Source organism: Cupressus sempervirens, chromosome 3 (genome assembly GCF_028749045.1).
Source record: "Cupressus sempervirens isolate cs-2001-9-10 chromosome 3, ASM2874904v1, whole genome shotgun sequence".
NCBI classification, from domain to species: domain Eukaryota; kingdom Viridiplantae; phylum Streptophyta; class Pinopsida; order Cupressales; family Cupressaceae; genus Cupressus; species Cupressus sempervirens.
Window position 1 is genome coordinate 1,112,256,494 of NC_143120.1, and position 25,885 is coordinate 1,112,282,378.

The 25,885-nt window shown below is 37.3% G+C and overlaps 1 protein-coding gene and 1 long non-coding RNA gene across 11 annotated transcripts in view; both read right to left on the bottom strand.

Annotated features, from left to right (window-relative positions):
- LOC149570682 (P-loop containing nucleoside triphosphate hydrolases superfamily protein) overlaps positions 1-25,885 on the bottom strand; it is a 188,976-nt gene that overhangs the window by 46,915 nt on the left and 116,176 nt on the right. The window lies entirely within an intron of this gene.
- On the bottom strand, positions 13,555-14,043 carry LOC149570683 (uncharacterized). Its single transcript, XR_016363010.1, has 3 exons — positions 13,953-14,043; positions 13,785-13,838; positions 13,555-13,643 (listed from the first exon to the last, which is right to left on the bottom strand). It is a non-coding gene; the product is annotated as an uncharacterized LOC149570683 (long non-coding RNA).

Below are 25,885 nucleotides of genomic sequence, written 5' to 3' on the forward strand. Positions count from 1 at the left end.
CCAACTCTATCAGATTTTAAGCATTTTATCTTTACTCAAGATTCATTCTCAAATCTGTTCTTAAAAAACTTTAATTTTTCAAATGCCTCAGGTTATTCTTTAAGATATGCTACCCACATCATTCTAGTGAAATCATCAACAACGATCAAGAAGTACCTTTCACCATAGAATCCTCTTATTCTAGTTGGACCACTCAAATTTGTATGAACAATCTCTAATTTTGTTGTGGTAGTAACCTTCTTGCTAGGAAAGGAAACTTTCTTCTTCTTAGCCATAACACATTCTTTACACACAACATTAGCAGGTTTCACAATTTTAGATAAATCTCTGACAGCAAATGTACTACTAGCCTTTACAATATTATCAAAGTTTATATGACAAAATCTTCTATACCATAACAAACTGTTATCCACCTTGTAATCAAATAAGTAATCTTTGTAGGGTTCAATTGAAAAACATTACCTCTTGAATTTGTACTAGTGTCAATTCACTTACCACCTTTATCCTTGATAATGCATGTCTTCTCTGTGAATTGCAACTGATAACCTTAATCAACCAACTGTCCAACATTCACTAGGTTATGCTTTAATCCATCAATAAAATAGACATCATCAGTATTAGTCTTTCCATTAAGAGTAATAGATCCTATTCCCTTGATATGACAAGCTGCATTGTTACCAACTCTGACAATTCCTCCATTATGATTACGAAACTTAACAAACTTATTCATGTCTCCAGTCATATGGTGAGAACAACCACCATCTATAATCTAATTAGATTTCTTCACAACTTGTGCAACTAGGGCTTTCTCTTCTATGATTCCTTTTCCAGAATTTTTTTTCCTTTTATAGATACAAATCCTAACTCATCATCACTTTCACTCTGAACTCTTTCTTTAGACTCATCATCTTTATTTGCATACAAACAATCTCTAGGCTTTCAAGACTTGAAATTATTCTTATACTTTTTCTCTCTTTTAAGACATTTAGAAGCATAATGACCAAATTCATTGCAAGTCCAACATTTAAAGATTCTCTTACCATATGGTTCTCTCCTTACAAGCAGCACAATTCCTTCTTCAATTCTTCTATCCTCAGATATGGATATGTCATTGCTAGTGTAGTCTCCACTAGTGTTTGGACTTCTTAGTAAAGAAGGATGAACACTTAATGCACTTAAAGTAGTTTCCACTCTCGGTGAATCTCCAGATTGCTTTAAGCTCACTTTTGTTGCTTCCAATCTACCAAGTAGTGTCTCTCTGGTAAACTTCTAAGTGCAGGGTATCACTAGCCCAATCATCTACGATGTTTTCTTGAATTGTGGTGTCAAAGTTTGCAGGATTTTTCAAATAATCTTTCGCAAATTCTTAATTCTTGCAACAATTTGGGGTATTCTACCAATATAGCTTCTTACAGATTCATCTTCCATTATCTTAGCATCTTGGAATAAACATATCCAATTCTGTAATCTGATTTTTTTAACATGCACATCACCTTCAAATGTAATTTCTAAAGCTTTCCAAGTTTCATGAGATGTATCTAATGATTTTACCTAACTATATTTATTTTCAGAGAGACTTGACAAAAAAGCTTCTCTCGCAAGCACATTGCACATAAACAGATCTCTTTCAGCTTCACTACAATCCTCAAGTTTGCTTTCTTCCACAATCTTCTTTCCATTCTTTGTCATCAGCCAATACACTGGACCCATACATAGCAGATGAGTCTTCATCTTTTCCTTCATGCTATCATAGTTAACTCCAAATTCTGAACTTTCTTTTCTGAAGTGACCCGCCATTGATCTCCTTAAGTTGTTAAGCTTTTCCTTCAAGGACCTAATGCTTTGATACCAATTGTTAGAAAGTAAAGTCAACCAAGATAACTGAGGGGGGTGTGAATCAATTATCCAATCATTAAAATATTTATCAACCTTATTAATCCTTAACCATGTGAACAATATAACCAACAACCATAAGAAGATACACATACACAACAATAATAGATATGTTAATTAGGGAAACCCTTGATCAGAGGGAAAACCCCAGTAGGGATAGTACCGACAAAAATGTATTAATATAAAAGTTCTTTGTAAGAGGACGAACTCTGTTAGGAGCCAATGAAGTACATTCAGTGCATATCAGACCCTGTTAGGAGACTTTGAATGCCTATTAGGAGATTACAACCCTATTAGTAGTTGTAGAAGGCAGAAGGACCCAATATCCAAACAGCTTCAGGGGCAACAATAGTGAACTCACTGTCCAACTGGTCTTTGTATTATTCCTTGCAGAATAGTAGAAATGAGTAATCTTGAACTCCTTTTTCCTCTTGACCGGACCAATCCTCTTCTGATCTCAATACTAGATCTTCCAACTCACATCCAATGAACCCTTGGATCACTTACTCCCATTTACCAAGTACTTCTCATATCACACTTGAATTCGCACTACATCACAAGGAAAATTACCTTCCTTAATATCATATCCTCAACATAATTCCTTCAGTCGGTCTTGAGGCTTTCTCAATTAATTATAGTAGGACCTCATTAAGATATTACAAAAAATTACATATTTTCACAATTACAAATCACTGTCGTCTCACAACCTTTACAACTTCTTACATGTGTGATCTCTGACCTCGTGCCCTCACTGACATCATCATCAGTCTATCTATTGTCAATGTATAACTTCACTCATCACGATTCTATCCTTGCTATGAGATACAATCCAATCACCAGAAACGATTTATTAGGTACTCTGTAAGCACACTTTCTTTTGTAATTCATAAATAACTATCGTATGTCTTCGACTCTCTATACGCGCACTTGTGCACTTTATCAGCGCACAATGTAGAATATGTTCTCCATTGCGCATGACCTCATCATCAATATGCAATTTGTACGACCTCGTTCTTTGTCAACTACTCTATCAATCTTCACAAAAATAATTCTATGTTAACATCAATGACAAACATAGTCATGAATGCAACATGACAATCATGCTATTCATCTATCCAATGCTTAGGATACTCCCCCAAAGGAATACCATCAGCATTCATACTAACGGCTACACCTTATAGATTTATCCTGCTGTTAGTTGATGGATAATTATTTACTATTTAGTATAACCCGTTCTTAAATCTCTTTACTTATATCATAGGAAGAAGGCTTGGATGAAACAAAACATAAAGTGGTTGAGCATGTGGAATATCAAGTTGCAAGAGTGTTCTACAACTAACCCGGAAATAAAGAAGTTCGTCAAGGGAAAATTTCAAACTGCCATGTGGTCTCTTAACATGGGTCGGAAAAAGACACATTATGTCAAAGTTTTCAATCCTTCTAAGGGGCATGGGGATCAAGCATATCTGGGATCAGCTATTAATAGTAAGGCTAGGATGTTAATTGCTCAATTGAGGATTGGATTGCATCATCTCAGATGTGAGACTGGTAGATGGAAGAAGCCTAAAGAGTAGTGGAAGGAGACGATCTACAGATCCTGCGAAAAAGGGGTGGTTGAGACAGAATGTCACTTTCTTACTGATTGCAAGGCATATGTGGATATTTGGACTTAATACAATGTCATCTTAGGGGATCGCATAAGCTAACACAATTTGTTCGATGATGATAAGATATGACAAACTCCTGGTTTGATTGTCGAGATTCATAGCAGGAGGTTGGATCTGCAAAGGAATTAGGAATAATACTTCTGATTTGTGGTCCCTTAGACCAATGGTCTCATGGATGTCATTAAAATTCTTCATTCATTCATTCTTAACTCAATGACTCTTATTTTATTGCTTTCTAACTCCCTTATTCTTGTTGCACAAACATTTTCTTTCTCTAGTGATTGATCCCTTTACCTTCGAATCTGTTGTTGAATATTCTGATTTATATCATGTCCCTTCAAGCCAATGTCAGTAATGGCAATGATTTTCCATGGGAATGCAATGATCACATTTACTCTGAAGCTTGTTTGGACTCTTATATATATGTCATTGCCCATCTTTGACAAAATATAGACTTCTATTATCTTTGATATATCGTTTTTTATCATATACAAGTGTACATAAGATAGGTTGAAATATAGTTTTGTAATGAGTGTCTTTCATAATTCAACTGATTCTCTTATTTGGTGCCCCTTCAGCCATATCGGGGTCTATGCCAATCTTCAAACATAGCATACGGGCATTTGTAATAGATTGTTCATCTAGACTCTACGATTTGAAATCTCTTATCAGTGGTTGATGACCTGGCTATACTATACACTCCATGGTTTTAAGTTTATGTATCTTGTTTATCAACTATGCCCAGTTTGCTCTAAACATAGCACATCCGACGATCTGCTGAAACCATCCACTCTTATCGCTGATTGTGTTCATTGATTTCTGATCGCTAATAATACTCTCTGGAAAGTCTTCTCTCCATCAAGATATGAGTGTGTTATAATACAGTGCATCTTAGAATTTGGTTTTGTGTTTAGTTTCTACAAGCACATCCGACGATCTGCTGAAACCATCCACTCTTATCGCTGATTGTGTTCATTGATTTCTGATCGCTAATAATACTCTCTGGAACATCTGCTCTCCGTCAAGATATGAGTATGTTATAATACAGTGCATCTTAGAATTTGGGTTTGTGTTTAGTGTCTGCAAATACCGATGCCAACTGGCTACTTCGTATGCTTGCTGCAAACTATATTGTTCATTGTTCGATTACCAATCATCAAAATATCTTTTCTGTTTCTGCATCTTGTTAGTTGCCATTGCTCAATAATTATCTCATTGATTATAGAGAGATAACCTATATTATAATCTATGTATTTAATCTTGAACTTGCATAGAGGTCCTTTAGAATAGATACCTTCAAATCTGAAGAATTTCTGGAAATTGGTTTTAGTGTTTATATTGGTAACGTCAGATATGCTTAGCACTGCTTGTATCATTTATCTATTCTTCTGTTCTTTGGTTTGTCCTCCACTTATATGTTTGTGATATATTATCCTTGATGTTCTCTGCTTGTATATAATTCCCAAGATAGGGTGTAATTTATTGTACCCCCTCCAAATGATTGATCAATTTACATATATCCATTTCATGCTGTAAATATGTTGCATCCCTTCATTAAATTCGGTTTGTATTATTAATCACTATCTTTATGAATGATGACTTCGCCGACTAATATGTCTTTACCTAAAGTAGTACCTTCCTGAAATGGTTAGGTCTTTTCACGAGGAAGTTGTAAGCCTCTTTATTGATATTGATTTTATAAGATTATTGTGTCAACCAAATATATTTTAGCATTTTCATTTAATTGTTCATGATATAATATTATATATTACTATACAATATTTTATCTAATTACAGATTACATACTGTTTATTATTATATTATAATATATTCTCGTCTTATTATTATAATTGATTTAATAGTAAATTATATTATAATTTATTATTAGATCTATTCGCTCATTCTTTTATTATTTATTATTTATTAATCGAAAATGGGGGGACATGACATTTACTATTTTATCATTGCCAAAGTGTCCTAAAAGTCCTCCACTGTTGACAGGTGACAAAGATAAGTTTGTTGAGTTGAAAACGACTCATGGTGATGTTGTCACAGTGCTCAATGCTTGATTAAGGGAGAGGTTCTATAACACTCGATGGTAAAACTAATACTGACAATGTTTTGTTTGTTAATTGTCTAAAGCAAAGTTACAGGACTCGATAAGTCCTTCAAGGACTCTACGAGTCCCGAGGCTGATGGCATCTTGCCTCGGACTCGGCCAAGTCCTAGGCGAGTTTCCATGGACTCATCAAACTCAAAGAGTCCATGGTCTCATCAAACTCAGAGAGTCCTGTTAGTCGGACTCTCCCTTCAGCCAACAATAAATAAATAAAAAATTCAGCTCAAGGGCAGGAGGATTTATACATTTATAGCATTTAAGGATTTATACAAATATAACATTTAATGGACTGCATATTCCATGAATATTACAAATATTTGATAGTGACTATATTTCTATTATCTTATTTAGTTTAACTTTACGTAATTTCTTTGAAAAATTCATATTTATACTTATGTGATCTATGAAATGTTGTGTATGTGTGCAAAATAGCTTCTATTTATCTCAATTATTGTGTATTTGATGTAAATTGGTTCAATGATGCATGAAAAAACTTAAAATCCTTCAAAATATTTGAATTTGATGGGTTTTTAAATTGTGGAGTCCGGCCACTGAGTTTGAGTCCGAGTTCGAGTCCGAGCCCGATTTGAGCTTGTCGAGTCTGAGCCTTGTAACACTAGTCTAAAGAATAACTTATGAAATGTTGGACAGCTTGTAGATAAGGGTTATCATTCGCAATTCAGAGATGGAAGATGTTCAATCAGAGATCAATCCGGAAACGTGATCAGATCTAGTGCTAAGACCATAGGTAATCTTTTTTAATTAAATCCTTCTGAGGTTTACATGTTGTATTGATGACAAGTTTTGTCATTGATGTCAACATAAATTATATGGTTGCAGACAGATTCGGATTCTGTATTTTGTTGGCTACTAATCAGTACAGTACAAACAATGTTCAGCAGTTCTGAGTATGGAAGAATGATTTTGTGTTGCAGGATGAGTGTAGACCTTATATCTATGGTCACAGCATTTGATGTGTTGTATTGAATGAGTTGCAGTTGATTTAAAAAAGACTAGTCACAAGGCAACAGGCAAGCAAGCATGCCAGAGGTAGTTGCAGTATTTTGGATATAACTTGTTGGCAAGCTGAACTCAAGGTTTGCTAGAAAGCTCTATTGTGTGCTTGATTTCAGATTTGTGGACCATTTGATTCATGTTGGAATGGTTGCTAGCATATAACATGCGGTATATTTATCCTGGCAGCAAACAAGACGATGTAGCATGTTAATCTTTATTGGCAAGCATTAATTACAGATCTCAGCATGTGGATTAATATCTATAATGGTTGTATAATTGTTTAAGAAGGCGTGTATGCCTTAGTGTGCTTCTATTTATTTAATTGTGCATTGGGGAAGTCCTAACAAGCTGACCTAATTGTTTATTTTAGGTGGTATAAAAGAAAATAATCTGCTTCATTTGTCATGTATGGACGTATGGAATGATTCTGTATGCGAGCCTTGATGCTGAAATATCATAGCAGAGTTGAAAAACTGTTAAATGCTCTAAGAAGAGGTATGAATGAAATTTATCATTCCTAATGGACTTCAAAGCAACTGTAAAGGAAAGAGTGTTGTTCAGTCAATTCATGCTTATTGGGTTTGTAGATCCAAAAGGTGGCTTTAACCTTCATCTCTGAGATAGTGTCTTATAGAAACTAGATTTAACCTTCATCAATTGGGTAGTGTACTCCTGCAGTGAGCCTTTTGTTCTCATCAACCCCTAATAGAGGTTCAGGCCACATACCCGAAGGGTACGTCCCCACCTGAAAAACCCAAGTTTTTGAGACAGGGACGTCCCAAGGATGGGGGAATGTGTATTGGACGTCCCTCGCAGTCCCCATATTAGTAAAAATGCTAGAAGATGTCCCCGACACTTGGGGACGCCTACGTGAAAAAAGGGGATGGTAAGTCATCCCCGGTATGGAGAGGGGATGTCCAGACATCACTCGATCGTATTGGGAACAACTAACTATCTCCCATTTTTGCAATGCAATATAAAACCCAAAAAAACAAAAAAACATTAACTTTTTCATTCCAACTTGGTCACCCAAGTGCACCCCCCCCCCCCAAAAGGTTAAAAAAAGACAACATTATGGTTGTTTTGTCATTTGCTTCGTTTTGCTTGTGAAGTTGGAGTATTTAGCAACTAGCTGAGGTTTTCATTTTGCAAGAAGATGAGGTGATTCTTTTGCTTCCAAGAGCTTGAGCAGAGGTTTGAGCTTCCTCTATTGTGCAACAAGTATGAAACCTTTTATGCTTCCATTTTCCAATTTTTTAATAGATTTTCAGCTTGAAAAGTCTGATTTTTTTTCCTTGTTTCAGCTCATAATTTCATTGCATATTTAAAACTCAAAACAAAGCACAATGAGTAGCAGCGGAAGTACTAGTACTAGTGGTGATCAGGAGGAAAATGTGGTTGGGGATGATATTGCTAGTATTAGGGAAAGGAGCTGATCCTAAAACTGGTTTTCTTAAATGGCCTTCCTCCATCGCGATTGATTTTGCAAAGAGTCCTTTCAATAGGGAAAAACCTCTTTTCCAATTTTTCACACCTAGGCCAAAGATAAAAAGAATGCAGGAGTGACTATAGTGTGGGATTGTCATGTTTGTCTTGATGATCTTAGGTTTAGCTATATGTTGATGTTAGTTTTGTACCACTACATAACATATAGCGATTGAGTACTTGATATGGAATATCAAACACTCAATCCCTCTCTTGAAAAGTAAATATTCATGAACACATGAAAAGACCTGCAATGTTCCTTACACCTGTGGATACTAACTTAGTTATATCAATGTGATTTGCTGGTTAATCACGTAGGTGGCCTTACGTTGTTCATTCAAGGATTGTCGGGCTCTTGTTGTGGTGGTGGTGATGATGGTTTTGTATGAGTGCCAAATGATGTTGATGGTAATGGTGATGAAGGGTGAGTGTTCGAATGACTTATGCCCTCCTAATCTTCTTCAAAACTCCAACTACTCAACTACTTGTTGCTCTACTCCTACTCCTATGAATGGAAAGATTAGCAAATGGATGGGGATCGAATCTGATGAAAGCTTACCAAGGGCTCTACCTCCATAAATGCAATGATTCAAGGGAAAAAGACTAGATTACCACGTAAGGCTTCCTAACAAGCCGCTAGGATGCTAGTGGCCTAGTTTATAGATCCCTATCAAACATCAATTAATATCGCCATACAACTATCCATCTACTCTTACTCTTACTTAACTTTCTTGAAATAAAATCTAATTTAGTAACTTCAATGAAATCTAACTTTAACTATTGGAAGTAGAAACAATGCAATAACACCAAATGTTCTTAACCACCATGCAAGTAACAAAAATGATAAAGAGAAGCAATTTTGGTATTATCTTAGCAACAATTTTTGTCAACCCCTTACACCTGTGGATACTAACTTAGTTATATCAATGTGAATTGCTGGTTAATCATGTAGGTGGCCTTACGTTGTTCATTCAAGGATTGTCGGGCTCTTGTTGTGGTGGTGGTGATGATGGTTTTGTATGAGTGCCAAATGATGTTGATGGTAATGGTGACGAAGGGTGAGTGTTCGAATGACTTATGCCCTCCTAATCTTCTTCAAAACTCCAACTACTCAACTACTTGTTGCTCTACTCCTACTCCTATGAATGGAAAGATTAGCAAATGGATGGGGATCGAATCTGATGAAAGCTTACCAAGGGCTCTACCTCCATAAATGCAATGATTCAAGGGAAAAAGACTAGATTACCACGCAAGGCTTCCTAACAAGCCGCTAGGATGCTAGTGGCCTAGTTTATAGATCCCTATCAAACATCAATTAATATTGCCATACAACTATCTATCTACTCTTACTCTTACTTAACTTTCTTGAAATAAAATCTAATTTAGTAACTTCAATGAAATCTAACTTTAACTATTGGAAGTAGAAACAATGCAATAACACCAAATGTTCTTAACCACCATGCAAGTAACAAAAATGATAAAGAGAAGCAATTTTGGTATTATCTTAGCAACAATTTTTGTCAACCCCTTACAAATGAGAGCAAATGGCCTTATATAGAGACCAAAATTACAACCAACCGTAGAGATTAAGAGGTAAAATCAACGATCCAGACTGAATCCTAGAAACCCTAATTAGAGTTGCCACCTAATCGGCCAATGAGAAGATGCCACCTCATCAATGGACCAATGAAAAAAAAAGGAAAAATGGCAACCAGTGAAAAGGCACCAAAATGGTAGCCAATCAAAATCAGACACCTATCCTACCCAAGAAGAAGGAGAAATTGCCACTTGGGCTTACATCAAATGATCTTCTAATATAAATCTACCCTTTTCTTTCATTTTTTTAGCCAAGGCAATGAACTTGTCTAACTTGTTGACTTCCTTCATGGGAGGGTAAAATGTGTACTTCTTCTTGAGCTCAGCTGAATTCATCATGTTGCTTGCTGCTTGCAGTGTCTTCTCATGATCCTTCATATTCTTTCGCATATCTAATAAAGGCATTAAGAGAGGCAAGGGTGCCCAAATGTTTCTTCTCGATAGCAACCTTCCCCAACTCATCCAATCTCGACCCAAATTTTGTCTCATTGACGTTCTCTTCTTTGATATCTTCAAAATCAAGTGCAGCCCCAACATTGCTCATCGTGGTTGAAATGGAAGTGTCAACGCCTAGGCTGTGTTGTGCAATCTCATTCCATATCTCTTCAAGTATCCTCAATCTGATGGTCAAGGCAGCAAACCAAGACTCCACCGTACTCATTCCTCCTTCATCTACCAACTTGGTTTTCTCCAAATATTTCTTCGGTAGCTAGATCAATGCCTATAGCCTAGGAATGGCTAAATCCTTGACTGGAAGGAAATCCTTCCACTCCCCTTGAAACGTTTTGAATTTTTCTCTAATAGCCACTAATGACCTGAATGACGAGACAAATGAAGGCGAGAAATTCCGCCCATCTTGAATTGTATCATGGATCTAATCCTTGACCTCGCGCAGCTGAGCTGATATCTCTTCTGTGTTGCTCCCGTTGTCTTGAGGAAGAGCTATTTGGTGCAACTGTTGGATAGGTTGGCAATCTCTCCAATACTTGTTCTCGGCCTCCAACTTTACAATCTTTTCGTTTGCCTTCCTCAACCTTTCTCTAATTGAAACCGTGCCCTCCTGGATCTCCTCACATTCCATGTCATCTGTGATTCTTCCCAAGTTATGCTCAACTATCTCATTTTCCTGAGCTACAATCTCATCCAATGCCTTGCTAACCGTTGGTATAGCAATCTGAACTTTTCGATGGCCGTCATCATCACTCCTGATTACCATTGCCACCATTTTTTCTATTTGTTTCTGCTTCTCACTATCACCCTTTTCCACTAACCCTTGGATATCTTCAATTGTTCTAGCAATCACCACCTCACCTCTTGGCATAAGCATTTGCCTTAACCATAGTGGTGCAATGCATCTCCCCAAATCTAGATTCGGTTCGATTAGCAAAGCATCACCAACAGCCTCGAGCGCCTGGCTTATTTCCTCAATATCAATTAACCTATCTTCTTCTTCACTAGTGACTATCATGTCATCTCTATGTTGGTTCTCCAAGAGAGGAAAGTACTCAATACTGTTACTGTAGCCACTTGATTCCGAATCAGAACTCACCTCTACCGCGGCCCCTTGTCCACTTGTATTATCCTCTTGGCTCCTACCCTCAATTATGCTCTCCCTTAATAGTGCAACACTCTGTCTCTTTGCTAGAGGCTCCTGATGTTCTTTACTTTTCTCAACCTCCAAACTTCTCTTCTTGCTCTTAACTGATCTTTGTTGTTGGCTACTGCCTTCACCTTTCTATTTGACTCACTCCACTGGACCTTCCTTTTATTTCATCTTCTCCTAAGGTGTACCTTCCGACTTTGTAATTGCCTTAACTTCTCATTGTACCACGAATCAATGTGTAGATCAACTGTCCTTGTAACTACCTCTAAGGAAGGATCCTGATGTCGTCCCAATCCACTGGACTCAACTCCGTTCCATCCACCGTAACATAATCTTCTCTCAGCACATTTTCATCATCTTCCAGTTGATCGGGAATATCAAGGCCTCTCCATCTAATTGCCCTCATCATGCCCACTGACAATCTTGAAGCTAGCTTCCTCACATGAAAGTCATCGTGTATTGGCCCAAAAATTTTCTATAGTAGGACCATGTTTAAATGTATTTCCGTGAGATGCATTGATAAGACCATTACGATTGAATCCTTGCCTTGCTCTATACTATCCTAGATGATACCGTGCCAACTCTTTCTCCACGGCTGCAAAGACGACAGGATTGGGGCAAGTATCATTGCCTATTCCAAATGAGAAGGAAATCCCTGTCTCACTTTTAAGTTTCATCATTTTGTTATAATGCTCAAGTTGCCTAGCCAACTCCATCAAAACTATCTTGCCAAGTGCATACCTTGCAAGTCTCTTGGGACAAATTGTACTTCCTGCTACTCTAATGTATGTGAATTGTGGAAATTGGATGAACCAACTCCCATACTTCTTAACTTTTACTTCTGCTTTCGATGAGATCCTCTTAGCAAGTGTCCCTTGTAATATCCTTACCATTTTCATGGCAAAGGCGTCATAAAACGTTTTATAATCTTCGGCAATGTGCAAATGAAGCTGTGGATAGCACTCATGCACCAGACATTGCCCTGGCCCATTCCCAATCACTCCTAAGGCCTTAAGTTCAGGATTTTCATATAGTCTCGCAATCAAATAGAAAAGATAGGAACCCATATAGAATTGCTTTTGATTTTGCACTATCCTAAGTTGCAACTCTAAATTTTCACTTATAATTCTGGCCCAATCAAACTTTCTCTTTCCATTTTCAATTTCATCAATAAAGTAATACATCAAGTTCTCAAATTGCATACCTTGAGCCACGCCCATTATCCAGCTGAGAAGCACAATAAGATCATCATACTCTAATTTGAAATCTGACATGGTGAACTTTGATGACCTGGTAACTCCCTTCTTGCCTTTCTGTAACCAATTTTGCTTTAAATGAATGAAATGAGCCTCTTCATTATCCTGAGATACCTTAGCTGCCTAATCCATCATTACCACTGTCATGCCCTTATACTGGGGATATTAAATACTTCTTCGACCACTTGTCCGCCGATGTTGGCTAACACTCTGTTCCCTTCATAAAAAATGATGGACTTGGCAACAATATCAAACCGGGATGCGCATTCCATTACCAATTCTAGACAAGGTAAGGTAGGAGGGAAGGCCGCCGCATGTACAATTCCGCTCTTGTAGATATTCTTCACCATGGGGGATTGCCCTTCCTTCAATCTGTCCTTCAACTGTACCATGTTTACTGTGCCGATATTGGTATCACTTATTTGCCTCACTTTTGAGAAGAAGGTGGTCTTAGGCATCATGTCTTCCTTGTCCTTTTTGGTATTCGTCCCCTTTGGATTCTTACCTGCACCCTTCGTTCTAAATGATGTGGACTACACTTATCGATCTCCAACCTTCTTTCTATCGATGGAATCTAACTTATTTCTACCTCTCCAAGTCCTACCTCTACACTTATCAATCTCCAAATTTCAACGTAGGGGTGGGACTACGACTTATTTCTGCCTCTTCGTTACCTTAGGATGGACTACACTTATATCTCCCAACTTCAAACTTAGGGTGGTCTTGCTTATTTCTACCTCTCCAAGTGTCCTATCATGAAATCTACACTTATTTTTGCCAACTTCAACCTATCAATGGAATGATGAAGTGGTGGATGATGAGTGCAAGAAGAAAATAAGAGAAACGAACCAAGCAAGAACAAGGAATAGAATTCGCCTTTAAAACCAATCTTCACCTGTAAAAATGAATAGAACTTTACCTTAAATCTGCCTTTACCAATAACCGGGCCCTCTTCAAATTCGGATCAGATTTCAAAAATTTCAACCTTCCTTGCAAATAATGATGCCCTAGCAAAAATCAAAATTTTGACTTCCTTGAAATTGCCCACACTTGCCAAAAATCAGACCTTGAATCATGTAGCCTTTTCACCAAATAAAATCACCTAAATCTAGAAGGAGAAATCACAGCCCTTGGAGGAAAAATCAGACCTCAACAAAAATCGTCCAACTTGGAAAAATTCATATCTGCTCCAGAAATTTGACCTAGGGTAGAAATTCGCCCAAGTAAGAAGGAGAAAATGCCGCCAAGCAATGAAAAAAATCTGCCCAAAAATCGCCCAAATCTGAAAGTTGCTTCTCTAGAAGAAAATTGCTCACCCAAGGAGGAGGAGAAAGAAGGAATGAGGAAATAAGAGGGGGCAAGCCCCTCTTATAATAATTTTTTTTGCCTCTCCTAGTGGGCCGACCTGCTTGGAGGAAAAAACAAAATTTAATTAGCCCCTTAACTAATGGCCCAATTTTAATTGCAATGTTAAAATTACTTAGCCCATAGTGAAATTGACTCATTTAATTGCTAGTTTTGATCAAAAATTACAAAATAGAAACAAGGTAAGCCTAGCGGATGTCAAAATTTGCATTTAGTAACGTTTTGGCAATTAAAATATCATTAAAATTGAATTTAGCAAGCTAGAATCAATCTTCAATTCCAATTTACCACTTTCCTTTAACATTTTAAAAATCTTCTACGCAATATTTCAACCAATTTAATGTGATTTTGCAATTTAATCCAATTTCAATTTTGCAATGCAATTATAAATTTTTGTTTTTTTTTTTCTAAAAATTTACAAAACTAATCCTTTTCCTAGCAACAAAAAATTCAAACTCCAATTCCAATTTCACTATCAAAAATTTCTTTTTCACCGAAAAAATTCAAGATTTTCCGAAATGACCAAATCTAACAAATTCATTTTTTGAAAATACTCAAGCTTACACAATTATTTCAAATTTTCAAAATTCCATCTAAGTCCAAAATTTGCAATTTTATCCTGCCAAGTATTATTTTAACCATCGAAAAATGTCGTTCTTTGATTTTTGTTTCGCCTAAGGATAAAATTACATGTTTTGGGAAAAATCAAGTTCCGCACCAGGTGAAAAATAAACCAAATCAAATCACATCCCTCCTAGCCCGGAGGTATCCAAAGTGTAAAACTTTCAAATAGAAAAACTCTGAACAACTCCGAAAAATTTGCTAAGACAACTGAAAAAAGGGGTTCCCAAAACTTTTGGAGCGATGATGCGAAAACCTCACAACACTATACAAGGGTGAAGTCGCAATTTTTAGGTGTTGCATGTCATGGAGTCAAAGCTTGTCCTAAGTTGACTAAATGCACAGAGATTAGAATGTCAACGATTAAATTTAGAGGCTGAAATGGAGGGGCAAAATTTGACAGTGTTATCACCATCTATACAGTCACAATCATCTAGGAATATGTCATCCACCATTGATACTAGTGAGAACCCCACTAAGCCTAGAGGGAAGAGGAAAATGAGTAATGGTGAGAAGGGCTCAGTGGAAAGGTTGTTTAATGCACGGGCAAAGGAAAAGTGTGAGGCATCTATTGGCAGATTCTTTGTTGCTAATGGTATCCCATATGATGCAACCTATTCCACTTATTTTAAACAAATGGTGAAAGATATATTGAATGTGAAGCCTCATTTGTACCCCCTAGTGAGTATAAGCTACGAATTACCATTCTAGATAAAGAGTACTCTAGGGTTGCTTTGTTGTTTGAGGATATGAAACGTACTTGCATTAGGTCAGACTGCTCTATTGTGATAAATGAGTAGACCGATGTTAGACATCAACCACTCATCAATATCATTGTCACATCCCCTGCTAGCTCATATTTTTTGAAAGCCATAGATTGCTTAGGAAAGAAGGATGCAAAATTCCAGTTTACCATTTTAAGATATGCCATAGAGGAGGTTGGGTTGGTTTAATGATAGAGGGTGCTTATAGGTACATCTTTTTCACCCCTTGTTGTACTCATGCATTGGACAAGGCATTGAAGGACAGAGAATATTGAATATTGAGTGGTGTTAGAAGCTAAAGAAGTGCAAATGTTTATATGCAACCACCACACTTCACTTGCTCTATTGAGTGGTGTTAGAAGCTAAAGAAGTGAAAATGTTTATATGCAACCACCACACTTCACTTGCTCTATTCAGGTCCTCCTCCAAGGAGGAGTTCCTCAAACCACTTGAGACAAGGTATGTCAATTTTAATCATAGTTTACTTTTAGTTAGCTTTAAGTTTATTTTTGTTTATAATTGTAACAAACTTACATGTGACGTTTTTAACTTTTTAATCATTAATGTTTAACTTTATTTTAATTTATAATTGTCTCTATAAGTATTGCACATACTTCATCTTGATGGAGAGGATGATTGAGGTGTATGAGGCCTTCCAATTGATGGTCATGAATCTAGAGTGGAGCCAATAGTTCAATTCTAAGTCCTCTGAAAGAAAAGCGGTGAAGCAAAGGATCCTTGATGGAGAGCTGGTGGTCCACAATGAGGTAAGTTGCTAATTTTAAAATTTAATGTTTGTTGATTTTCATACTAACTTAAATTTAAATTTCTAATTCTAATTTTAATTTATTTTTTTTGCATCTTGCAGATATATTTGCTCCATCATTACACCCATTGTAGATGTTATTAGATATGTCAATCTTGACACTCCTAGTTTGGGAGAGATATATTAGAGTATTGACAGTGTGTTGGAAGAGATGAAGAGAATTATTACAGAAAAGGATCCTATATTGGGGTTTTATGAGGAGCATATTAGGCCTATTGTGATGCAAAGGTGGAATATAATGAATAACCCACTTCACATGGCATCCTTTTCACTAACTCCCAAATGAAGGGCAAACATGGTGAATCTCTGAATGATGGTGCAACTCCTATTCTAGCAACTGTCTATGAGATCTTGTATTGTGGATGTAATCCGCAACAATTTCTAGGCATCAAAGCAATAAGTTTGGACTATGAGAAGCAGGTGGTGATTTCTTAGAGTGGGAAATTTGTTCAGGAATGGTTTTACTTTTCAAGTGCAAACTTTCAAAATGAGTTTGATTGTCATTCAAATAATTTTCTCAGTGTTCATTTTGTTGTTTCCATTAGATAAATATTGCTCAATATCTCTATATCCATATGTTGCATATTCAATGATAGACTTGTGTAGGTGGTGAAAACATAAATTGAGCTACAAAACTGATCTCTACACTTGGTATAAAGAGGGAGCAAACTGCGATGGAATTTTATTCTAATCTCCAGATAGCCTTATTTTTGTCAAGTCTAGGGCTCAGTCTCATGACAGTAAATCCAAGGTGGTCTTGGACCTAGCATCTCATGTAATGTCCCCTATCAGAACTAAAGATTATAACTTCCCACTTCAACGATTTAATACAGTTATAGTAGAATTTGTTTGATCTTATCTTGCTACTACAGATGCAATTAGAAAGAATGGTCTTGTTCTTCCAAAAAATAGATAATCAAGGTTTCATTTGCCTTGCTGCAACATAGGATATTCTATCTTGTTCTAATTCTCTTCAGAGGTTTAATTGTGTGTGTGTGTGTGTGTGTGTGTGTATACTCCAGCTCTTAACTATAATATCTATATCCTTGTCTTTGACCTTTACTAACTATTTAACCTCTCTAACTTACTGCTTTTTCGTGGATTATCTATGCATCACTTACGTCCTGTGTTTCTCACTCCCCCTTTGTCTGCATCAACGTTTGCTTGCATTAACCATCATAATCTGCACAAACCATTAAATCTTTGTATTTGCGTTGGATAATATACATCACATTTTATATGTTGCATACATCTTCATATTAACGTTGTGTCTTCTCTATCGGTTTTTAATCCTCCTTTTATGCGATGTCCATATTCTTTCACTATCCATGATATCTTTATCTTATGTTTGTTCAATAGGATGTTCAGATGAGTATATGGAATTCTAACTAATGATTTGATTGAACTAGATCTTGAATATGTCATGTCGGTTGCAAAAATTTATGTTCTCCTTTCCCGTCTATGGTGAACATGATCATCTTATGAGTGAGTGTATAAATGCTCCTTATTCTTCTCCGGTGAGATGATTCCTCGTCTGTAGCCGCAAACTATACCTTAGATATTTTGATTCACAGTGAAGATAGAGCTTATTGAACCCCCTTTTCCATCAACGACTTCTCTTCTGCCAGATGACTAAGATTTAATAAGAGGGGTGACATAATGAGTAATTTGTCCCTTGTGGTAAATTTCTGCACATGTATTTATTCGCTGAGGCAATGATGAGACAATCTGTATTCTTCTTCCAACTGCTGATATGTTCTCTTCACACCCTCTAATTCGATCGGTTCTCAAAGGATGATTTTCAATATGCTTTCCCCTCCCCTTTTCCCATCCATTTTCTAATGTAAATATATACCATAGAAATGAAATGGTTGTCACAATTCATAGTCTTATTAATTATCATTTAAAATAATAATATCATAACATATAACTACGTATTTTTCACAATCTTGATTATTGATAACTATATAATTGATATATATTTTATAATATAATACAATATATTTATTAAACAATTATTTGGATATTAATACTCTTGTAGTATATAAGTAGTATTTCTTTGACTTATCAATTGATGAGCTTAAGGGGCTTTCTAATGAATGGTTCATAAGGCACAACACTTTTTAACAACTTTTAACGGAGCTGTGAATTGTGAATAAAATGCAATATATTGATATTGATATTCGGAAGCTTAAGAAATATTCACAATATACATCACGCGCTCATATGCGCAGTAGGACTAAATCAGTTCCTGACAGTCTGATTTCTGATCTACTCAAAGAGAAGAGAGCATACTCTCTATGCCAGAATGATTTCTTCAAACTAAACAAGACAGGACAATCTTCTAAGACTAGACCTAGACTCAGACTATTGCTTAGCTATCTCACCTCTACCTAAGACTAAAGGAAGCTCATCCTTATATAGATGGAGAGACTTATCCTTAGTTTACAATTGCTTCAAGTCCGACCATAGGAGATGGATGCATGGAAAGCACTTTCGGCAGAAAGGAATCTCAAACAGGACCTCCACTACGGAAAAGGAGGTGAATAGTAATTTGAGATAAGAACAGACCGACAAACTTTATTACAAAGCATCTTTTTTAAACAAGAAGGTTAACTCGACAGGTGTCAGTTTTACCATGGTTGACAGCCATGTCTCAGATTAACTTACAAAGGTTGAGATGCCTTCGTCAAGTGACAACCCCACTTCATAGGTTTAATACCCATGACTGCGAGGTGAACCGGTTTCCCAATTCATGTAGTCTTCGTCTTCAGTGCTAGGTGAAGCAGGTCTTTGTCTTTCCTCAAGCTGTTCTAGACGGTCTTCAATGGAGTCTTCTTTCCAGAGAATGCGTCGAGTGACACGGATAAAAGCAGTGGAAAGACTAACGCCTGGCGTTCGATTTTCTGGAACTGTCTGGAACTGTGTGAACAACCAAACTGGCTTTTGTCTTTGAACAAAAGAAGATAATGTCCTTAATTCAATTGTATCCGGTTGAGGACGAGATGGAACATAATCTTCAAAGATTCCGTTAGAGATTGGGGTTGGTGTTCTGGAGAGAAACTGAAGATAAAACAAATAACCATAATTAGTGGTTATTGGATGCTGGCTATGTGAATGATGATAAAGGCCTAAGAAGAACTCATCAATCCATGATTGGTACTGGTATTGGGTATGATGCTGATTTGGAATGTGAGTATTACTAAGAAACTCTATAGGCCATTCATAGGCTGAGGCATATGTGTCAATGGGACTTATTGCAGCAGATATTGCAGGGTCAGCTTCGCGGCAAGGATACTTGGCTATCAAGGAATCTGTTAGAAGCTATCGATTGGCTGCAAAATGATATTACCTAAGTTCATCATAAATCTGTTTTGTGAGCAGATAGGTGTCAGGAATCCAGGGAGTATTACAAACCATAGGATAGGTTTCTTAGCTTTCCATTATCATTCTCACATGTTGTTGATGAACTGGTTCTAGTGCAGGTTCAGGAACAGGAGGTTCAAAACGGAGCTGCACATACTGATCCTCTTGTGGAAGGTGTATCAAATTTTGATTGCGATAATCTTCAGCCATGCGACCACGATCTTCTTCTATGCTCATTCGGATTTGATCTTGATGAACTTGTTGGTTAGACAACTCAGGATGAAAATAAATACTATTATACAAATTAGTAACAATGTCGGGAAGTGTCTGAGTTATAGGATTTGCTCTTGGGCGAATATATGCATCATATTCCTGTTCTTCGGTGAGAGCATTGACATGATATCCTTCACGACTGAGAAAGTCAACAAGAACATTCTTGACACCTTCGACATATTCTGTTTCAAAGTTAAAAGTATCGAGGAACTGTGCCCATCTTAATAGGCGACCTCGAGCAACCCTGTGTTTGGACTCTTTCTTAAAGAAACTGGATAAGTGACGCAAATCATTTCTGAGTAAGAAGGGTTTATCGCCAATAAAGAGCTGAAACTTAGTAAAGGCATTGATAATGGCTAACAACTCTTTATGAGTACTGTGGTAATTAAGCTCATACCTGACCCCTTCTTCTTTGATTTCACCTTCACGTTCAACTTGTTCTAGCAAGACAGCACCCCAGGCTTCATTGCTTGCATATGTCTGGACAATCTTTTTACCAGAACCGGGAATGTGTAATGGCGGGAGCTGCTGACACTGATCTTTAATCTGTTGAACAATGTGATTATGCTTTTCTGTCCATGGCAGAGCATTCTTTCTCAAGAGATTGTTTAACTCTTTTCGGGCTTCTGCGATCTTCTGATAATAAACTGCAATATAATTTACAAGACCAAGAAATCGTTGCAAAGACTTCTTGTCTTTTACTTCAACTTTGTTGATTGCAGAAAGCAGATGATTTTGCGGATACAAGCGCCCATTGGGCTCAATCTATGTACCAATAAAGATAAGACTTTCAGTGCACCAATGTAACTTGGTAGGATTGAGGCACAAACCATGACTTTGAAAAATATTAAGAAACTGACGTAGATGACTCATATGACTAGTGTAATCTTGACTGAAAATTAGAATGTCATCTATGTATGGCTAGATAAACTTGGAATATGGGGAAAAAATCCTATCCATATGACTCTGAAATATGGATGGAGCAGTCTCGATGCCAAATGGAAAAACATTCCATTCATACAGACCTTGTGGGACTGAGAAGGCTGTTTTATACCTTTCTTCATTTTTTACAGAGATTTGCCAGAATCCTTTTGTCAGATCAAACTTGCTAAAAATATTACAACCTTGGATACGCTGCCAAATATAGTCTTTGCTTGGCAAAGGATGCTGGTTATTTTCTAAGCAGACGTTCAATGGCTTATAATTCACAACTAATCTTTTCTCAGCAAGTTCATTACCATTTTCATCTTTCTTTGAAACATACATAACATGACATGAAAAAGGGCTTTTACTGGGACGAATGATATTTTTTGCTAGAAGTTCAGTAATATCTTTCTCACAGAGTGTTTGTTCTTCTTTTGACAGGATGAAATAATTGGCTTTGCTTTTAGGAACCATCGCATGGGCATTCTCATCTTTCTTGAGAGGAAGGACACATTCCATATGGCGTTCATATTTGGTCAAATCTTTTGTTAACACAGTGGCTTCAAAATCGGCTTTGATTGCTGCTAAATCCCCCCGGGTCGAAAGAGATTGCGTGGCTAACCAGACATGTGAATTTGGAGGAATGGGCTTACCAGGCTGAGGAAATGATAATTTTGGGGCATAGACACGAAATTCATTTATCTGAGGGACCCAACCAAACTGAAAATCTATATAGGTTCCTTGATGTCCAACGGTATAGGGAGACCATTGTTGGAGGGTTTGGCTGCCTATGATGCAGTCATACTGTTCTACAGGAAATTGTTAAAATGTAGCCATACAACTTTGAGTACGAAATTGCAAGGGGATGTGTGCTTGAAAGCGAATGGGATTATTGGAATGAGTCACAGAGTGAATACTAGTCTGTGTTGGAATCCAACAATCAGTAGGAAAAGCTTCTTTCCTGGCCAGATTACAATCAGCACCAGAATCTAACAGAGCACACAACTGATATGCCTTCAATCCTGAAAGCTTGACAGTGAGCAGAAATGTTGGATAGGGATTATGCATACCTTTTTGATAGCCGAAGGCTTGCTTGGATGCAGTATCCTCTGGTTGTGTTTGTAGATAAGACACATTTGCTTCTTCATAATTTTTTGCAGGTGGTTCTTTTGTTATTTGTTCAGCTTCAAGAAGAAGTTTGTCAAAAGCATTGAGAGAACTCGAACTGCTTTTATACTCCTTTAGTTCGAGTTCTCTCAATGCTTTTGACAAACTTCTTCTTGAAGCTGAACAAATAACAAAAGAACCACCTGCAAAAAATTATGAAGAAGCAAATGTGTCTTATCTACAAACACAACCAGAGGATACTGCATCCAAGCAAGCCTTCGGCTATCAAAAAGGTATGCATAATCCCTATCCAACATTTCTGCTCACTGTCAAGCTTTCAGGATTGAAGGCATATCAGTTGTGTGCTCTGTTAGATTCTGGTGCTGATTGTAATCTGGCCAGGAAAGAAGCTTTTCCTACTGATTGTTGGATTCCAACACAGACCAATATTCACTCTGTGACTCATTCCAATAATCCCATTCGCTTTCAAGCACACATCCCCTTGCAATTTCGTACTCAAAGTTGTATGGCTACATTTTAACAATTTCCTGTAGAACAGTATGACTGCATCATAGGCAGCCAAACCCTCCAACAATGGTCTCCCTATACCGTTGGACATCAAGGAACCTATATAGATTTTCAGTTTGGTTGGGTCCCTCAGATAAATGAATTTCGTGTCTATGCCCCAAAATTATCATTTCCTCAGCCTGGTAAGCCCATTCCTCCAAATTCACATGTCTGGTTAGCCACGCAATCTCTTTCGACCCGGGGGGATTTAGCAGCAATCAAAGCCGATTTTGAAGCCACTGTGTTAACAAAAGATTTGACCAAATATGAACGCCATATGGAATGTGTCCTTCCTCTCAAGAAAGATGAGAATGCCCATGCGATGGTTCCTAAAAGCAAAGCCAATTATTTCATCCTGTCAAAAGAAGAACAAACACTCTGTGAGAAAGATATTACTGAACTTCTAGCAAAAAATATCATTCGTCCCAGTAAAAGCCCTTTTTCATGTCATGTTATGTATGTTTCAAAGAAGGATGAAAATGGTAATGAACTTGCTGAGAAAAGATTAGTTGTGAATTATAAGCCATTGAACGTCTGCTTAGAAAATAACTAGCATCCTTTGCCAAGCAAAGACTATATTTGGCAGCGTATCCAAGGTTGTAATATTTTTAGCAAGTTTGATCTGACAAAAGGATTTTGGCAAATCTCTGTAAAAAATGAAGAAAGGTATAAAACAGCCTTCTCAGTCCCACAAGGTCTGTATGAATGGAATGTTTTGCCATTTGGCATCCAGACTGCTCCATCCATATTTCAGAGTCATATGGATAGGATTTTTTCCCCATATTCCAAGTTTATCCAGCCATACATAGATGACATTCTGATTTTCAGTCAAGATTACACTAGTCATATGAGTAATCTACGTCAGTTTCTTAATATCTGTCAAAGTCATGGTTTGTGCCTCAATCCTACCAAGTTACATTGGTGCACTGAAAGTCTTATCTTTACTGGTACACAGATTGAGCCCAATGGGCGCTTGTATCCACAAAATTATCTGCTTTCTGCAATCAACAAAGTTGAAGTAAAAGACAAGAAGTCTTTGCAACGATTTCTTGGTCTTGTAAATTATATTGCAAGTTATTATCATAAGATCGCAGAAGCCCGAAAAGAGTTAAACAAGCTCTTGAGAAAGAATGCTCCGCCATGGACAGAAAAGCATGATCACATTGTTCAACAGATTAAAGATCAGTGTCAGCAGCTCCCGCCATTACGCATTCCCGGTTTTGGTAAAAGGATTGTCCAGACAGATGCAAGCAATGAAGCCTGAGAACAAGTTGAACGTGAAGGTGAAATCAAAGAAGTGGTCAGGTATGAGTCCGGTGCCTTTAAAGGTTCTGAACTTAATTACCACAGTACTCATAAAGAGTTGTTAGCCGTTATCAATGCCTTTACTAAGTTTCAGCTCTTTATTGGCGATAAACCCTTCTTACTCAAAAGTGATTTGTGTCACTTATCTAGTTTCTTTAAGGAGGAGTCCAAACACAATGTTGCTCGAGGTCGCCTATTAAGATGGGCACAGTTCCTCGATACTTTTGACTTTGAAATAGAATATGTCGAAGTTATCAAGAATGTCTTTCCTGAATTTCTCAGTCGTGAAGGATACCATGTCAATGCTCTCACCGAAGAACAAGAATATGATGCATATATTCGCCCAAGAGCAAATCCTATAGCTCAAACACTTCCCGACATTGTTACTAATTTGTATAATAGTATTTATTTTCATCCTGACTTGTCTAACCAACAAGTTCATCAAGATCAAATCCGAATGAGCATAGAAGAAGATCGTGGTCGCATGAGTGAAGATCATCGCAATCAAAATTTGATACGCCTTCCACAAGAGGATCAGTATGTGTAGCTCCGTTTTGAACCTCCTGTTCCTGAACCTGCACCAGAACCAATTCATCAACAACATGTGAGAATGATAATGTAAAGAAAAGAAACCTATCCTATGGTTTGTAATACTCCCTGGATTCCTGACACCTATCTGCTCACAAAATAGATTTATGATGAACTTAGGCAATATCATTTTGCAGCCAATCGACAGCTTCTAACAGATTCCCTTATAGCCAAGTATCCTTGCCGCGAAGCTGACCCTGCAATATCTGCTGCAATAAGTCCCATTGACACATATGCCTCAGCCTATGAATGGCCTATAGAGTTTCTTAGTAATACTCACATTCCAAATCAGCATCATACCCAATACCAGTACCGATCATGGATTGATGAGTTCTTCTTAGGCCTTTATCATCATTCACATAGCCAGCATCCAATAACCACTAATTATGGTTATTTGTTTTATCTTCAGTTTCTCTCCAGAACACCAACCCCAATCTCTAACGGAATCTTTGAAGATTATGGTCCATCTCGTCCTCAACCGGATACAATTGAATTAAGGACATTATCTTCTTTTGTTCAAAGACAAAAGCCAGTTTGGTTGTTCACACAGTTCCAGACAGTTCCAGAAAATCGAACGCCAGGCGTTAGTCTTTCCACTGCTTTTATCCGTGTCACTCGACGCATTCTTTGGAAAGAAGACTCCATTGAAGACCGTCTAGAACAGCTTGAGGAAAGACAAAGACCTGCTTCACCTAGCACTGAAGACGAAGACTACATGAATTGGGAAACCGGTTCACCTCGCAGTCATGGGTATTAAACCTATGAAGTGGGGTTGTCACTTGACGAAGGCATCTCAACCTTTGTAAGTTAATCTGAGACATGGCTGTCAACCATGGTAAAACTGACACCTGTCGAGTTAACCTTCTTGTTTAAAAAAGATGCTTTGTAATAAAGTTTGTCGGTGTGTTCTTATCTCAAATTACTGTTCACCTCCTGTTCCGTAGTGGAGGTCCTGTTTGAGATTCCTTTTTGCTGAAAGTGCTTTCCACGCATCCACCTCCTATGGTCGGACTTGAAGCAATTGTAAACTAAGGATAAGTCTCTCCATCTATATAAGGATGAGCTTCCTTCAGTCTTAGGCAGAGGTGAGATAGCTAAGCAATAGTCTGAGTCTAGGTCTAGTCTTAGAAGATTGTCCTGTCTTGTTTAGTTTGAAGAAATCATTCTGGCATAGAGAGTATGCTCTCTTCTCTTTGAGAAGATCAGAAATCAGACTGTCAAGAACTGATTTAGTCCTACTGCGCATATGAGCGCGTGATGTATATTGTGAATATTTCATAAGCTTCCGAATACCAATATCAATATATTGCATCTTGTTCACAATTCACAGCTCCATTAAAAGTTGTTAATCCCATTCGCTTTCAAGCACACATCCCCTTGCAATTTGGTACTCAAAGTTGTATGGTTACATTTCTACAATTTCCTGTAGAACAGTATGACTGCATCATAGGCAGCCAAACCCTCCGACAATGGTCTCCCTATACCGTTGGACATCAAGAAGCCTATATAGATTTTCAGTTTGGTCGGGTCCCTCAGATAAATG